We start from the raw sequence: 14,150 nt of genomic DNA, 5'->3' as shown, positions 1-14,150 counted from the left end.
CGAGCACCGCCTCCCAGCCACTTGCTACCTCTCTGGACTCGGGTTCCTCTCTCCAACTTTCTGTGTGATTTAACACTGATAATACAGTTATTGTAATTATAATTGATATAATGATTAGTTGGAAATATTATTTGCTGGTTGATATTATTACTAATTATCAATATCAATTCGATACAGGGTATTTTTTCTAGCTGAAGAGAAAGACCATAATTTACTACTGAAAAGGGTAATTATGTAGTAATGTGGCTTTACTTCCACTTGAGACAATATTGTCTAGTTTTTCCTTATGTTTTCCTGCTTTGCCCGCTGCAAATAATAATTGAATGTAATACTAGTCATGGCTCTTGTACTGAATACTTACTGCATTCCGGGCCTTGGGCTGAGTGCATCATTCATTCATTCAACAAACATGTGTCAATCACATGCCAAGTCCAGCTGCTGCTTGGATATTGAGAATAAAGCTCAGGGGATGAGCTCACCTTCACCACACGACCTTGCCGTTTTTGTCAATGGAAAGGTGAGTACGGTCAGATGTCTGCAAGTGATCTCAGAGAGTGGCGTCTGCATGCAGGGCTGTGTGCTCCCAGATGTGAGGAAGCGGGATGGGAAAGTTCTCGCAGATTGAGACTGTGCAAGCTGGGAAGTGTCCATGGAGATCAGAGCCAGAGTGGCGGCATCAGATGTTGTGCCGTCAGCAGAGCCCCCAGCAGTGACACAGCCCCGTCGAGGGCTGGGGACAGGTGCGTCCTTCGGGAAGCACATGCCCAGCCAAGCCGCCGAGGTGCCGCTGGGAGAGGGGATGCGCTGCAGCTTGTGAATGCCCCTCCTGGCTGCCGCAGAATGACGGCCTGAGCAGGCTCAGAGGGAAGGAACCAGAGCGCAAGGTCTGTGGGAGGCTCTCACTGTCGGTGAGGATGAGGGTCTGTTTGGAGACAGCATGGACTTGCAAACAGGGCGCTGCCCCTGATCCACTTCCTCAGCTCATCCTGGGGCTGTTCATCCTGAGCTTCAGCAACCCTCGTTAACTTTCTCCAAATAACAGGAAGAAATGAAATAAAAGTGTTAACAAAAAATTTCACGTGGATGGTTTAGAGAAAGTGAGACACTCACCACCTCAGCTAGCTCAAAGCGAGTGAGGGACGGCATGGGATGCGGTGGGGTGGGGTGAGACAGGGTGCAGGGACAGAGGAGGTGAGGAAGGGCGAGCTGGGGGGTGGGCTGGGGTGGGCTAGGAGAGGTGGACAGAAAGCCATGCAATCCTCTCCAGGAGGTCCTGGGGACAGGTCTCTTCCACGTCTTGCGCTGAACACCTGCGTGAACGAGTCTGGTTCTCGCTTTCTCCCCACCTGGACAATCCAGACATCCTTCTACTTCCATGTGTCCCCTTTCCTCTCATGCTTGGCTAACAACATGTCAGGCCAGACCTGCGGTCCTAACGCTCTGGTAAGCTGGCTACAGAGCACAGGCCCGTGGTCAGCAGCAGTCACTGCCTGCGGGCATGAGCACATCCAGCCAGAGTCCTGGCTCCTGGCCAGGAGGATTGGGGTCAGCTGGGCCGGCAGGGACAGGCGAAGGCAGCCACTGGGCTGCACAGGAGAGCCAGGCTCTCACAGGATGTGTGGCAAGGAAGCGCAGGTGGCTGGGGTGAGCCCAGGTGTCATTGAAATGAGGAGAAAGGGTTAGACACGGTGTCTATGAGTGTTAGCAAAGCAGGTTGAGGACTTTGCAGAGACTCACGTGCAAGCCTCAGGATTTATTTTTTTGTTAGCTTACTTCCTTAGCAGCCTACTAAGCTGGCTCCTGATAGAACTTTCTGCGTGGTAGACATGTCACACTTTGCATGTTGAGGATGCAGGAGCTTTCTTAATGGCTGTGGTGCCCTCCTGTGGGATTCTCTCACAGTGGGTTGGGCTAAAACCTCGGTGCAGGTGACGCTGCTAAGATCTCTGGGTGAAGGCAGCAGGCATGGAGGACCTTTGTGTTTTCTCTACCATAGTGCACCAGAAGGAGGGGACCCCCACCTGACCTGGGCTCCCCTAGTGTCTGGATTCCTTCCAGAACCCAGCAGGCTGGGCAGAGGGGCCATAGGGATGGTCTGTGTTCTGTCAGCGCTTCGATGCTGGGGCGTTGGGCTCCAAAGATCTGATGGACAGGCACGGATCATCTTATTTTCTAGAGCAGTGGTTCTCAAACTCAGGCATATACTGAAATCACAGTGTGGAGTGGGGACCGAGAATTTGCATTTGTAACAAGTCTTCAGGGGGTGCTGCCGCTCCCAGTCCAGGTACCACCCTTGGAGACACAGTGCTCCAGAGTTCTATCTTTAATTTCTGAACCATTTGCAACTCCCATCTATGAAACCACAGCTTTGAAAATGAGTCCATTTATTTTTTTTTCAAGTGATCCCACTCATCCAGAAATTTTAAAAATGGAGAGCATAGTTGACTTAGTGGCTTAGCATGGTTTAAATAGAACCCATGAGATGAGTATATGGCATTCACTCTATACTCTCCTTAAGGACCATCTGGCTTGGTGTATATTTATAATCCTCATGCCAGAAGCACATTTGTGTCAGGATGTACCTCTCTGATTGCTCCTTTTCTGTCTCCTTCTCTGAGTTCACTTGCCCCCCAAATATATCCTTCCATAAAGATCTCCTTGCCTTGTAGAGAACAGTCTAGCATTATAGGTTCTGGGCTTCTGTGTGTGCTGAACCACTTTCCAGATGTGTGCAAGTGACTTAAATTCTCTGCGTCTCTGTTTCTCCATCTTTAAAATGGGAATCATTACAGTACCTCCTTCAGAGTGTCAAAGAAATAATTGAGTTAATATCTGAAAAGCACTTAACGTGTTGTCTAGTGCATGGAGGAGCTCGAGACATGTTCACGGATATAGACATGTTCACGGATATCGACATTTTCACGTTCATGATAGTCCGTTCAGGTTGGCCATGTCATTGTCCTAAATAATCCAGGTGCGTAAGCCGCGGATCTGTGTCCACATCCCTGAATCTTCTGAGTCCTGTACTGAGAGCAGCTGAACAGATCTGTGTCTTCTTGGGCATAGCTACCAGGACCCAAGCATCGGATCTCTGCTCCTGTTCTCACCTCCCACCACCTCACCTCCAGTACCACCGTCCGGCTCAGCTCACACCCCCTGGAGTACTTGTCGTAACTACAACCCACACCTTCTCCCACAGTAGAAACCAGGACTGTTCTACCTTATCTTTCTCCCTTGTTCCAACACTAGTGTTTGTTGGTGCTCCCTGGGCAGCCTCTCTAGTCCTTCCTTCTGCTCTCTCCTTCAATCCCCTGGGCACCTGCTCATGGATTAGTGTCCCTGAGACATATTATTCCCTATTAACCTTCATTGTTTATCCATTACCTGCAGAATACAAGGAAACATTCTTAATTTAGCAGTTGGTGTTTTCTTTGACCAGCCCCAGCTACCTTTCTAAATATATATCTCATGATGCCCCATTAGGCTTCCTTTGTACAACCATGCTGACCTGCTATCGCCTCATTCTCCTGGTCCATGGTGAATGCCTCAAGGCCAAACATTCAGCCACAGAAGTGTCCACTTTTGCCCTGAGCTATAAGACCACATTGTTTGAATTGCTCTTACCTCATTGGACGTTGGACATTGAGGCTTTTACCTCATTGGACGTTGTAGTAGACTTCTGAAGACATAGATCGCATTTCATCTGCTCTAAAATACCATTTCCTGTAAAAAAAGAAAAAACAACAAACCGCATTATTTTATAACCACTAAAAGAAAAGCACTGCCTATTAAAATATGACACAATGCTCTCAGATCACCAGAATCAATTTATATGTATATATACTGAAAAAGCTATTTTGTGTTTTTGAAGGCACAGATTTATATCACTGTAACTCTTGTACATCTGTTAAAAGGAAAATATAAGCAATATGAAAAAGGTATCCCTAAAACTTTTTTCCAACTCAGAGTCTGAATATCATGAACCATTTCTTTTTTTTTTTAATGTTTTTTTAAATTATATTATGTTAGTCACCATACAGTACATCCCTGGTTTCTGATGTAAAGTTCGATGATTCATTTTGCGTATAACACCCAGTGCACCATGCAATACGTGCCCTCCTTACTACCCATCACCAGCCTATCCCATTCCCCCACCCCCCTCCCCTCTGAAGCCCTCAGTTTGTTTCTCAGAGTCCGTAGTCTCTCATGCTCATGAACCATTTCTTGAGTCAGAATCATTGCTGTGTTTTCTCTAAGTTTTATTGTTCTTTAAGCCATTTCAAGAGCATTGGAAATCAATGAAATTGGAATCAGAAAAAGAATAGAGAAAGTATTCTAAACCAAAAGGTGTTTAAAAAAAAACACTAAAATTGATAAACTATTAGCTCAATCACGGAAAGGGAGAAAATTTGGATCATGAAAAACAGGAATGAAGGAGGGGACATTATCATAAATACTACAGACACTGGAGGATAATAACAAAATATCATGAATGACTTTATGCCAATAAATTGAATAACTTGGATGAAATGGACAAATTCCTTGAAAGTTAGAACTACCAGAATAGCTTAAGGAAAAAAATAACCTGAATAGACCTATATCTATTAAAGAAATTAAATTCATCATAAAAACAAACAAGCAAAACTTCCCAAGGAGAAAGCTCTAGAGCCACGTTTCTGCTAGTAGAATCCATCAGACATTTAGGACGAAATAACACCTGTTCTTCACAGTCTTTTCCCGAAAATAGAAGGGAACATGTTCATTCTATGAGGCCAGCATTATCTGATACCAAAACCAGACAAAGGCATTAAAAGAAAACAAAACAAAACAAAAAAAACCTTGTAAACCTCTGAGAAACAAACTGTGGGCTTCAGAGGGGTGGGGGATGGGGGAATGGGATAGGCTGGTGATGGGTAGTAAGGAGGGCACGTATTGCATGGTGCACTGGGTGTTATACGCAACTAATGAATCATTGAACTTTACATCAGAATCCAGGGATGTACTGTATGGTGACTAACATAATAAAAAAAAAATTAAAAAAAAAAAACACCTTGTGAAATAGACACAGAACCCTAACAACATGGTAGCAAATTGGATCCAGCAGTTTATCAAAAAGATAATAATACATCATATACTGGAGGGGTTATGCAAAGATTGTAAGGTTGGCTCAGCATTAACAATTTAATCAATGTCATTCCCCATATCAGCAGACTAAAAAAGAAAAAATATATGAAAATCTTAATATATAAAGAAAAGGTTTTGATAAAATTCAATATACATTTATGATAAAAATTCTCAATACACTAAGAATAGAAGGACGCTCCCTTAATTTGATAACAGGACATCCACATAAACCCTACAGCCAACATCATTGTTAGGAGCTTTTATTTAACACTGTACTAGAGATCTTTGAGTGATAAGACAAGAAAAATGTAAAAAGCCATACAAATTGGACAGGAACAAATGAAATGGTCTTTATTTACATATGACATGGCCATCTATACAGAAAATCCTCAAGAATCTACATAAAAGCTTCTAGAACTAATAAGTGAGTTTAGCAAGGTCACAGAAATCAACTGCAAAATGAAATTACATATACAATAGCATAAAAACATGAATTAGTGTTAATTTTAACAAAATGTGAGATTTATATGCAACAAACTACTAAACTGATAAGAGAAGATCTCGATAAATGGAGATATATAGATATACACACACACACACACATATATATGTATGTGTGTGTGTGTGTGTATATATATATATACTGTGTTCACAGGTTAGAAAACTCAGCATTGTTAAAATGTAAAATCTTTAAAAACTGATCTATACATTTAACAAAATTCTACTCAAAGTCCCACTAAGCTTTTTGTAGAAATCAATAAGCTGGTTCTTCAATGTATATAGTCAAGCACCTAGAGTAGCGAAAACAATTTTGAAAAAGCAATAGTATGTTGAATAAAAATGGTGACAGTGGACATCCTCGTCTTGTTCCTGACCTTAGAGGAAAAGTTTTCAGTTTTTTCACCACTGAGTGTAGTATTGGGCTTGTCCTATATGTCCTTAATGATGTGGAGGTACTGTCCCTGTATACCCAGGTTGTTGAGAGCTCTTATCAGGAATGTATGTTGAATTCTGTCAAATGATTCTTCTGAATTTATTGAGATGATCATATGGTTTTTATCCTTCATTTTGTAAATTGTGGTGTATCACACTGCCTGATTTGCAAACCATTCTTGCATCCCTGGAGTAAATCCCATTTGATCATGGTGAATGATCCTTTTAATGTACTGCTGAGTTGGGTTTGCTGATATTTTGTTGAGGATTTTTGCATCTATGTTCACCAGGGACGTTGGCCTGTAATTTTCTTGTGGTGTCCTTGTCTGGTTTTGATATCAAGGTAATGCTCCAGCCAGAATCACACATTGCATTTAGTTGTCAAGTCTCTGGGCTCCCTTCCACTGACACAACTGCCCAGCCTTTCTTTGTCTTTCTTGACATTTATAAGAAGAGTATAACACTGGGTATTTTGTAGAATTTCCCTCAATTTTAATTTGTTGCCTTTAGGTTATGTATTTCTGACAGTATAGAAATTGTGTTCTTTTCAGCACTTGTTAGGAGGTGCACGATGTCACCTTGTCTCAGTAGCAATGATGCCACTTTTGATGATTTAGTGTATATTTTTCATATGCATTCTTTTTTTTTTAAAGATTTTATTTATTTATTCAACAGAGATAGAGACAGCCAGCGAGAGAGGGAACACAAGCAGGGGGAGTGGGAAAGGAAGAGGCAGGCTCATAGCGGAGGAGCCTGATGTGGGGCTCGATCCCATAACGCCGGGATCACGCCTTGAGCCGAAGGCAGACGCTTAACTGCCATGCCACCCAGGCGCCCCTTCATATGCATTCTTGACAATAATGTTTAGACTGTATATAAAAGCTTATATTCACAGATCCTCCCTTAGAATCATTAGCATTTTCCCATCATCAAAATCTATTCATATTTGTTTGTCATTTATTGAGAAAGAACAAAGTCTAAAGTGTCTGAATGCAGTGGGGCAGGGGGATTGAGACACGTTGCCTTCTAAACACAGGGTTTGGGGCACCTGGGTGGCTCAGTTGGTTAAGCGTCTGACTTTGGCTCAGGTCATGATCTTGGGGTCCTGGGATGGACCCCCGTGTCGGGCTCCCCACTCAGCAGGGAGTCTGTTTGTCCCTCTGCCCCTCCCCCTACTCATGCACACACACGATCTCTCTTCCTCCTTCTCTCTCAAATAAATAAAATCTTAAAAAATAAAAAATAAGGGGGGGGCACCTGGATGGCACAGGTGGTTAAGCATCTGACCCTTGGTTTTAGCCCAGGTCATGATCTCAGGGTCGTGAGACTAAGCCCCATTCAGGCTCCATGCTCATCAGGGAGTCTGCTTGAGTTTCTCTTTCCATCTTCCTTTGCCCCTCTCCACTGTGCTCTCATGCATGGGCACTCTCTCTCTCTCTCTCAAATAAATACATAAATCTTAAAAAAAATAAAAGAAAATAAACACAGGGTTTGAGTTTCCTTGATGAGGTCTGGGTGAGGTGTCAGAACCCACTGAGGCAACAGGACTCACAGAAGGGCCCTCCAGAAGCTCATGGCCCAGCACATTGTAGGCGGTCAATCAATATTTGTTGAAATCTTAACTTGCAGGAGTCTGGGGAAATGGCTAAAAATGAAGCATCAGAAAAAGCAGATTGTTAATAGTGGCGGCCCAGAGGATGTGATTAGTGAGACAAACTCCGTGTGGAAAAGGTGTTATTAAATCATTTCTCCTTCCTTTCTGCCCCCAGGGCCTTTTCTGGGGAAAACAGCACGGCTGCATGTGATGAGCAGCCTGAAAGTCATTTATTGTAGAAAACACAGCTTTCTTTGAGGATGACATGGTGGCATAATGTCCTTTCTCTTCAAGTTTTTATTTACTGCTTAAGACCTGGAAAAATGAAGACGTGGATAATTTCAGGATTAGCAATTTATAACTCCTTTTGAAGTATAGCCTTTAAGTGCTGGAGAGCAAATTCCATGAGCCAATCTGTAAGTTGCTCTCATTTACTCAAATGCGCTAAAATATCAGATGACAGAAACGTGTTGCTGAGCAGTGGGACTGACCCTGTCTTTGGATGATGTGCTTTGTGGCTGGTGTTCTTCTAAGGCAGTGAACTTTCTCTGCTAGATGCTGGCTGGTACTCGGAGGGGTGGACAAGTGTCTTTGCCCTGGGGCATCTCCCCAGGACCCAGGGTCCCTGCAGTGCCCCCTCTGGTGGAGCTTTTGACGCCACCTGTCCCACTTGGGGAGGGGCACACCTGCGCCAGGAAGCTGCCCTGCATCCCGCCATCCCGTGCAGTGTCCTCGTGGTGCTTTCTTCCGTTCAAGCAAAGCCTCTCCTCCTCCTCAGGCCCTGGGTCTGGCAGGACCAGCCTCGCGCGGATGACTGTCAGACCACTTGTCCCACTAGCACTCTGTCCAGAGCCCAGGCCCCCTCTCCCTGGGGAGGGCAGCCGGCAGGTGGCTCCCAGGAAATCTGGTTTTCAGATCCCTTGAGGAGGTGTCCGCAGTAGCAGCAGACCCTCCCTGCTGCCTGTGACCACGAGGGCCCAGACACCCTTGCCCACATCCCTTGTGGACCCCTGGGACCTGCAAGATAGCCAGGTGACAGTGAAGGTGGGGCTGTCCCTGCAGCCTGCCTTCCAAGGACACCCTTCTCTTGTGTGAATGGTGCATGGCTGTTCCTGTCAATGCTGGTTGGTGTGGCAGCTGGGCCCGAGGGGCCAGGACAAGAGGTGAAAACTGAGCTCCACGCCAGGGTGAGAATGTTGTGATGGCTGAGAATCTTCAGACTTCGCCCAGTGTCCCCAGGTTAGAACCACTGCATTCCACTAACCTGCATGCCCCCAAACTCAATTCTGTTTCATTATAAACATTGTACGTGCACATCCACTGGAGAAATGTTAGGAAACAAAAGTACAAAAAAAAAAAAAAAAAAGAAGGGACAGTTTTCTTTCATGTTTTGCAAGCACGCTTTATGCAAACTTTCATGCTTTTCTTTTGTTCTTACAGGTACTAGTGAGTCATCAGGCTCTCAGAGTAACTGAATTGTGTGTTGTGTGGACATGTGATCTCCAGGTTACCCCATCCAGGGGATTCACTTCGTGGTGATGGGGAGGAACTCAGGCCTCCATATCTGGGGGGCCAAGTCTAGCACAGATCTTGCTTAGGGATGGGTGGGGTGGGGCAGGCCTTGTGGTCTCCACGCGGCTACCAGAATCCAGGACATAAGCAAATAATGATGTCCCAGTTCTCCGGGAACCAAGAGTCATCTAATGCCCACTTACTAGTGGGTACCATTTTGTATGTTTGGTGAAATTCTTGTTTTCATTGGACTGTGACTCTCATCTGTATTTGACATGAGTGCGTGTAGTGGAGTAGAAGCTAGCCCTCTGAAATGTATGTGCCTAAATATATGTTATTTATTATTTCTTAGCTGGGGTTTGTTTACATCTGAGGCAGCGCTTTCTGACGTGTGGCCAGACGCCCACAGAGCCTTTTAATAGCAGCGGAGCACAGGATGTGCTGAAGGATGGCCCACAGAAGCATATTATTGTGTAAGTTTGAAAGGGCCTTAGCTCAATTATTTAGAGCCTCAGGCAGGAATTCTATCATTACAGGCATAAAAGTGCATCGAAAAAATGAAGATGCATTTGACAGGAAGTACTGAAGATTTAATTATGCCCAGAACGGAGGAAGAGATTCACATTTGTTCGAATCTCAGTCAGCCGTCCGGGCCCCATGGTCGGGCCCCGTGGTCGGGAGGCTTGTGGCAGCCTCCTGCCAGGCTCGAGTACCCAGCACATGGTGTCGGGTTTGGACTGCAACGACTGTGTTCTGGCTTCTACTTAATTGTCACTTTAAAAAATTTTACCATTTTAACCATTTTTTTTTTAAAGATTTTATTTATTTATTTGACAGAGATAGAGACAGCCAGCGAGAGAGGGAACACAAGCAGGGGGAGTGGGAGAGGAAGAAGCAGGCTCATAGCGGAGGAGCCTGATGTGGGGCTCGATCCCATAACGCCGGGGATCATGCCCTGAGCCAAAGGCAGACGCTTAACCGCTGTGCCACCCAGGCGCCCCTACCATTTTAACCATTTTTAAGTATATAGTTTAGTGGCATTAAGTACATTTACATTGTTTTGCAGCCATCCCCACTTCCCAAACTGAAACCCTGCCCCCATTACAAACCAACTCCCCACCCCCAGCATCCACCACCCATGTTCTTCGCCTGTGAAGTCGATGACTCCAGGGACCCCATGTGGGTGGGATCACGCGGTACAGTTGGCTCTTGAGCATTGGTTTTTAACTACATGCGTTTGCATAGATGTGGATTTTTTTTGATGAATACAGTCCAGTCCTATAAAAGTACTTTCTCTCCCTTATGATTTTAATGACATTTTATTTTCTCTAGCTTAGTTTATTGTAAGAAGACAGTAGATGACACATGTGATGTACAAGATACATGTGAATCCACTGTGATGTTACTGGTAAGGCTTCGAGTCCACAGCTGGTCGTTAGTAGTGAAGTTTTTGGGGAGTCAGAAGTTATGCAGATTCTCAACTGTTTAGGGGCTGGCGTCCTAACCCCTGGGTTGTTCAAGGGTCAAGAGCATTGTCTTTTTGTGACTGGCTTATTTCATTTAGCATAATATCCTTAAGGTTCCACGGCACAGCAAGGGTCAGGGTTTCCTTCCTTTCTAAGGATGAGTAGTGTTTCCCTGTATGGATGGACCATGTTTTGTTTACCCATCCTTCTGGTCAGGGGACACTTGGGCTCCTTCCGCGGTTTGGGGGCTATGAACGTGGGTGTGCACATACCTGTGTGAGACCCTGCTTCCGGTTCCTGAGCGTGTATACCCAGAGACGGAATCACTGGATGCCGCGGTCATCTGTGTTGAATTTTTGGAGGAGCCTCCCTTCTGTTTCCCACAGCAGATGAACCACTTCCCATTCCCAACAACAGGGCACAGACGGCTGATGTCCCCACACCCTGGCGAGCACTTACAACGTCATGTTGTGGTTTTATAATTGTCATCCTGATGGATGTGACGTGTCTCACTGTGGTTTTAACAGAAGCATCCTTTGCACTTGGAGAGCGTTCACTGTGTTGTCCAGAGCCCCGCCACACCTGAGGTGCACACCTGGGGTGGTGTTTGGGTTGGGTGGGGGTGGGTGTTTGCAGGGGACTCCCGTGCAGCATGCCACTGCACACAGGGCTTGTGCTGAGGATAGATCCGCCCCCTCGCCCACCCGTGAGGCCTCAGGCAGGCCACCTGGTCCCAGGTTCTCACCAGCAAAATGGAGATCACACTGAATCCTTCCACACAAGAAGATTCCCACGCTCATGGTGGTAGAGCAGGGCCACTTGGTCGAAACTCGGAACGTGCTGGTTGTAACTTCACTGTGACTTCCACGGTCCTTCCTCTGGTGGCAAGGATGTCACCCCCTCACCAGGCACAGAGTCATTGCTTGAAATGCTGTGTGCTCTGCTTGGAAATGACTCTTGGGTCCCTGTCCTCTTCTGTCCCCCCTCAAGGCTACTCAGGACTCTCCACCTCAGGCACTCACATTCACGTCAGCCCCCGAGGATGTGCCCAGCAAGCCCTTCCTCCTCCAGGTCTCCCTTAAAAATACCACATTTCTGACCCCAAATCACTCCCCACTCATTTTGTCACCTCAGATGCTCCTCGGAACAGCAGGTCCTACCCCAATCCCACTGGATGGTTTTCTTCTACGTTTTATGCTTGTTTTGTGTTTACACTGTATTTGCTGAGGTACGACACGCCTCTGGCCGAGTGCACAGATCTCGAGGGTATGGCTCTCTGGCATCTGCACACACCAGGTCGCTGTCAGCCAGCCCAGCACTCAGAACGGTTCCCAACCCCAGAACATGCCCCGCGCCCTCCCATAATCGGGGGGTTGCGATGTACCCTGGAGCCCGCCTTTCTCCTCTCCCTTGTCCCTCTGTCTGCGACCTTCACTCATGCTCTTGGTTGCCCCATTAGTGTGTTCTTTCCTGCGGCTCAGGGGCGCCCAGTGAGGGTGAGACCACAGAGCTGCCATGCTCACCCTTGCACGTGTCTTCTGGGGGCCGCATGCCCACATTTCTCCCAGACATGGCCCTCGGGGTACACTGCTGGGCAAAGGGGAGGCTATGTTTCTTTTTGTGTGACTATAAACCTTCCACTAGTGTCACTGAGGTCTGATGTACATTAATAAAATCCAACACCTGAGTGCAGGCAATTGTGTACAGGTGCTAATTATTACAGCAGAGTGACACGGAACATCCCCTCCCCTCCAAATTCCCCTGTGCCGTTGGCCATCCACGGCCTTCCCAACTTCATGCAGCTCTGAGCCTTGGAGGTTACCTGTGTCGTGTGGGACTGTGGGTGGATGCAGCCAGAGAGTTTCTTACAAAGCTAACTATGCATTTACGCACAGCCCGACCCGACGACATGCGCCACGGGATGTCAGCGCCCCTGGCGGCATTGTTCACCTGCACCCGAGCTACAAGCACCCGGGTCGCCATCTCCGCCAGGAGCAGGCAAACAAATACTGCTGCATTCATGCTATAAATACACTCAGCAATAAAACGAAATGACTTAATGATGCATGTGGCAATATGGACTAGTTTCTTGTTCTATTTTAAAAATGTTTTCCTTTTTAAAAATTTAATTAAAACAGTATTTTTGTAACAAGTCGAACAATGCAGATGTACAGAACGAAAGATAAAGTCTCTTGCTGTTCCACATGTCCACTCAAGGGGAGGGAACAGGTAGCCACCTTTCCCTGCATTCATCCAAACACACACACACACACACACACACAGACTGCCCCCCCCTTTGTTAACAACAGGAAAGGCACCACACCCATCACTCCCCGGGTGTCCTTCTTCATGAGCAGATCAGAAGGTTTGGGTCTGACTCATTTTGTTGCAGCTGCGAGTCCCAAAGCCTCTGCACTATTTGGTCACCTTTCCTGTCCTGTGTTGCCTTGTAGCCAGAGCTCTACAGCGAGGACCCATGGGCCTCTGTCCCCACGTGCACAGTGCTGGGTCCCGCAGGGCTCCTGCCTTGCCTGCTGCTGATGTTGCCACCAGCACGAGCCCCTTCTTCACAGGTCCGAGGCGCTGGGCCTTCCCGCCATGCGCTGTAACGGTTGTGTGGTCACAGGCTGTTGCTGGTGTCTCACTTGGTGGCATCTGGCATCTCCTCCCCGACGTCTGCCGGCTGGTCCCGTCTCCCCTCTAACGACCTCCCTGGCGACATCATTTGTCCGCTCTCTGTTGGGTTCCTCTTTATTTCCCTATCAACTCGTGGGACCCTTTTGCACATGAGATGTGTGCTGGAAATATTTTGCATTACGATTAAATGTTTAAATAAGAGTGCATTTATTCAAGAGGAGTTTTCCTGTCTTGAGGAGCTCCCTCGTGGTGAGATGATGCTGACGTTCTTCTAATATTTTTATTTCCTTTAGTTTTTACAATCGGATGTTCATTTCATGTGTGACAAGATGGCCATGGGCCCAGCCCGGAATCCCCCGTGGCGGTGAAATGCGCCCGTAGGGTCCCTTCAGTTCCCCTGGACACGAGGCTGTGCCCCCGGACTCCGCGTCGTCCGCTGACGGTCTGCGGTTCGGACCGGTGGTGCCGAGCGGGCCGCGCCGCCCGTGCCGAGCTCTCTGGCCGGCTAAGACCGGTGCACATCTCCTCAGGACGCCAGTCACGACGGAATTAGCGTGCAGCAGCAGCGGGGAGAGTCCGCCCTGAGCGCTATCATGACCTCACGCGCAGGACGAGGCCTGAGTTTCCGTTTGCCCCGTCCGCTTCCGTCCTGCGGCCGTGCTTTCCGCCGCCCTTTCGCGGGCACGCCTCGCCTGGCCCGGCGGCCGCGGTGTGGGCCTCCCCGCGCGCGACCCGCCGGCCCCGTCGCCCACCCGTCAGCGCGCGGCTCTGCACAGCGTCTTCCCTGTTTCTCTCTGCGCGCCAAAACCTCACAGCCCTCCCGGCGGCTTTCCCCTCGCGTCCCTGCGTCCCTGCCACAACATAACGGCACCCCCCCCCCCCCC

The 14,150-nt window shown here is 47.3% G+C and overlaps 1 protein-coding gene and 1 long non-coding RNA gene across 2 annotated transcripts in view; one reads left to right on the top strand and one right to left on the bottom strand.

The window, feature by feature from the left end:
* The window catches only part of SHC3 (SHC adaptor protein 3), a 100,679-nt gene that overhangs the window by 31,501 nt on the left and 55,028 nt on the right, over positions 1-14,150 (top strand). The window lies entirely within an intron of this gene.
* The window catches only part of LOC109489697, a 43,416-nt gene that overhangs the window by 28,899 nt on the left and 367 nt on the right, over positions 1-14,150 (bottom strand). Inside the window, exon 2 of the long non-coding RNA XR_002142765.1 lies at positions 3,625-3,723. This is a non-coding gene — a long non-coding RNA (uncharacterized LOC109489697). The remainder of the gene's footprint in view (positions 1-3,624; positions 3,724-14,150) is intronic.

Source organism: Ailuropoda melanoleuca, chromosome 17, assembly GCF_002007445.2.
Source record: "Ailuropoda melanoleuca isolate Jingjing chromosome 17, ASM200744v2, whole genome shotgun sequence".
NCBI classification, from domain to species: domain Eukaryota; kingdom Metazoa; phylum Chordata; class Mammalia; order Carnivora; family Ursidae; genus Ailuropoda; species Ailuropoda melanoleuca.
This window is presented reverse-complemented; position numbering and strand designations above follow the sequence as displayed.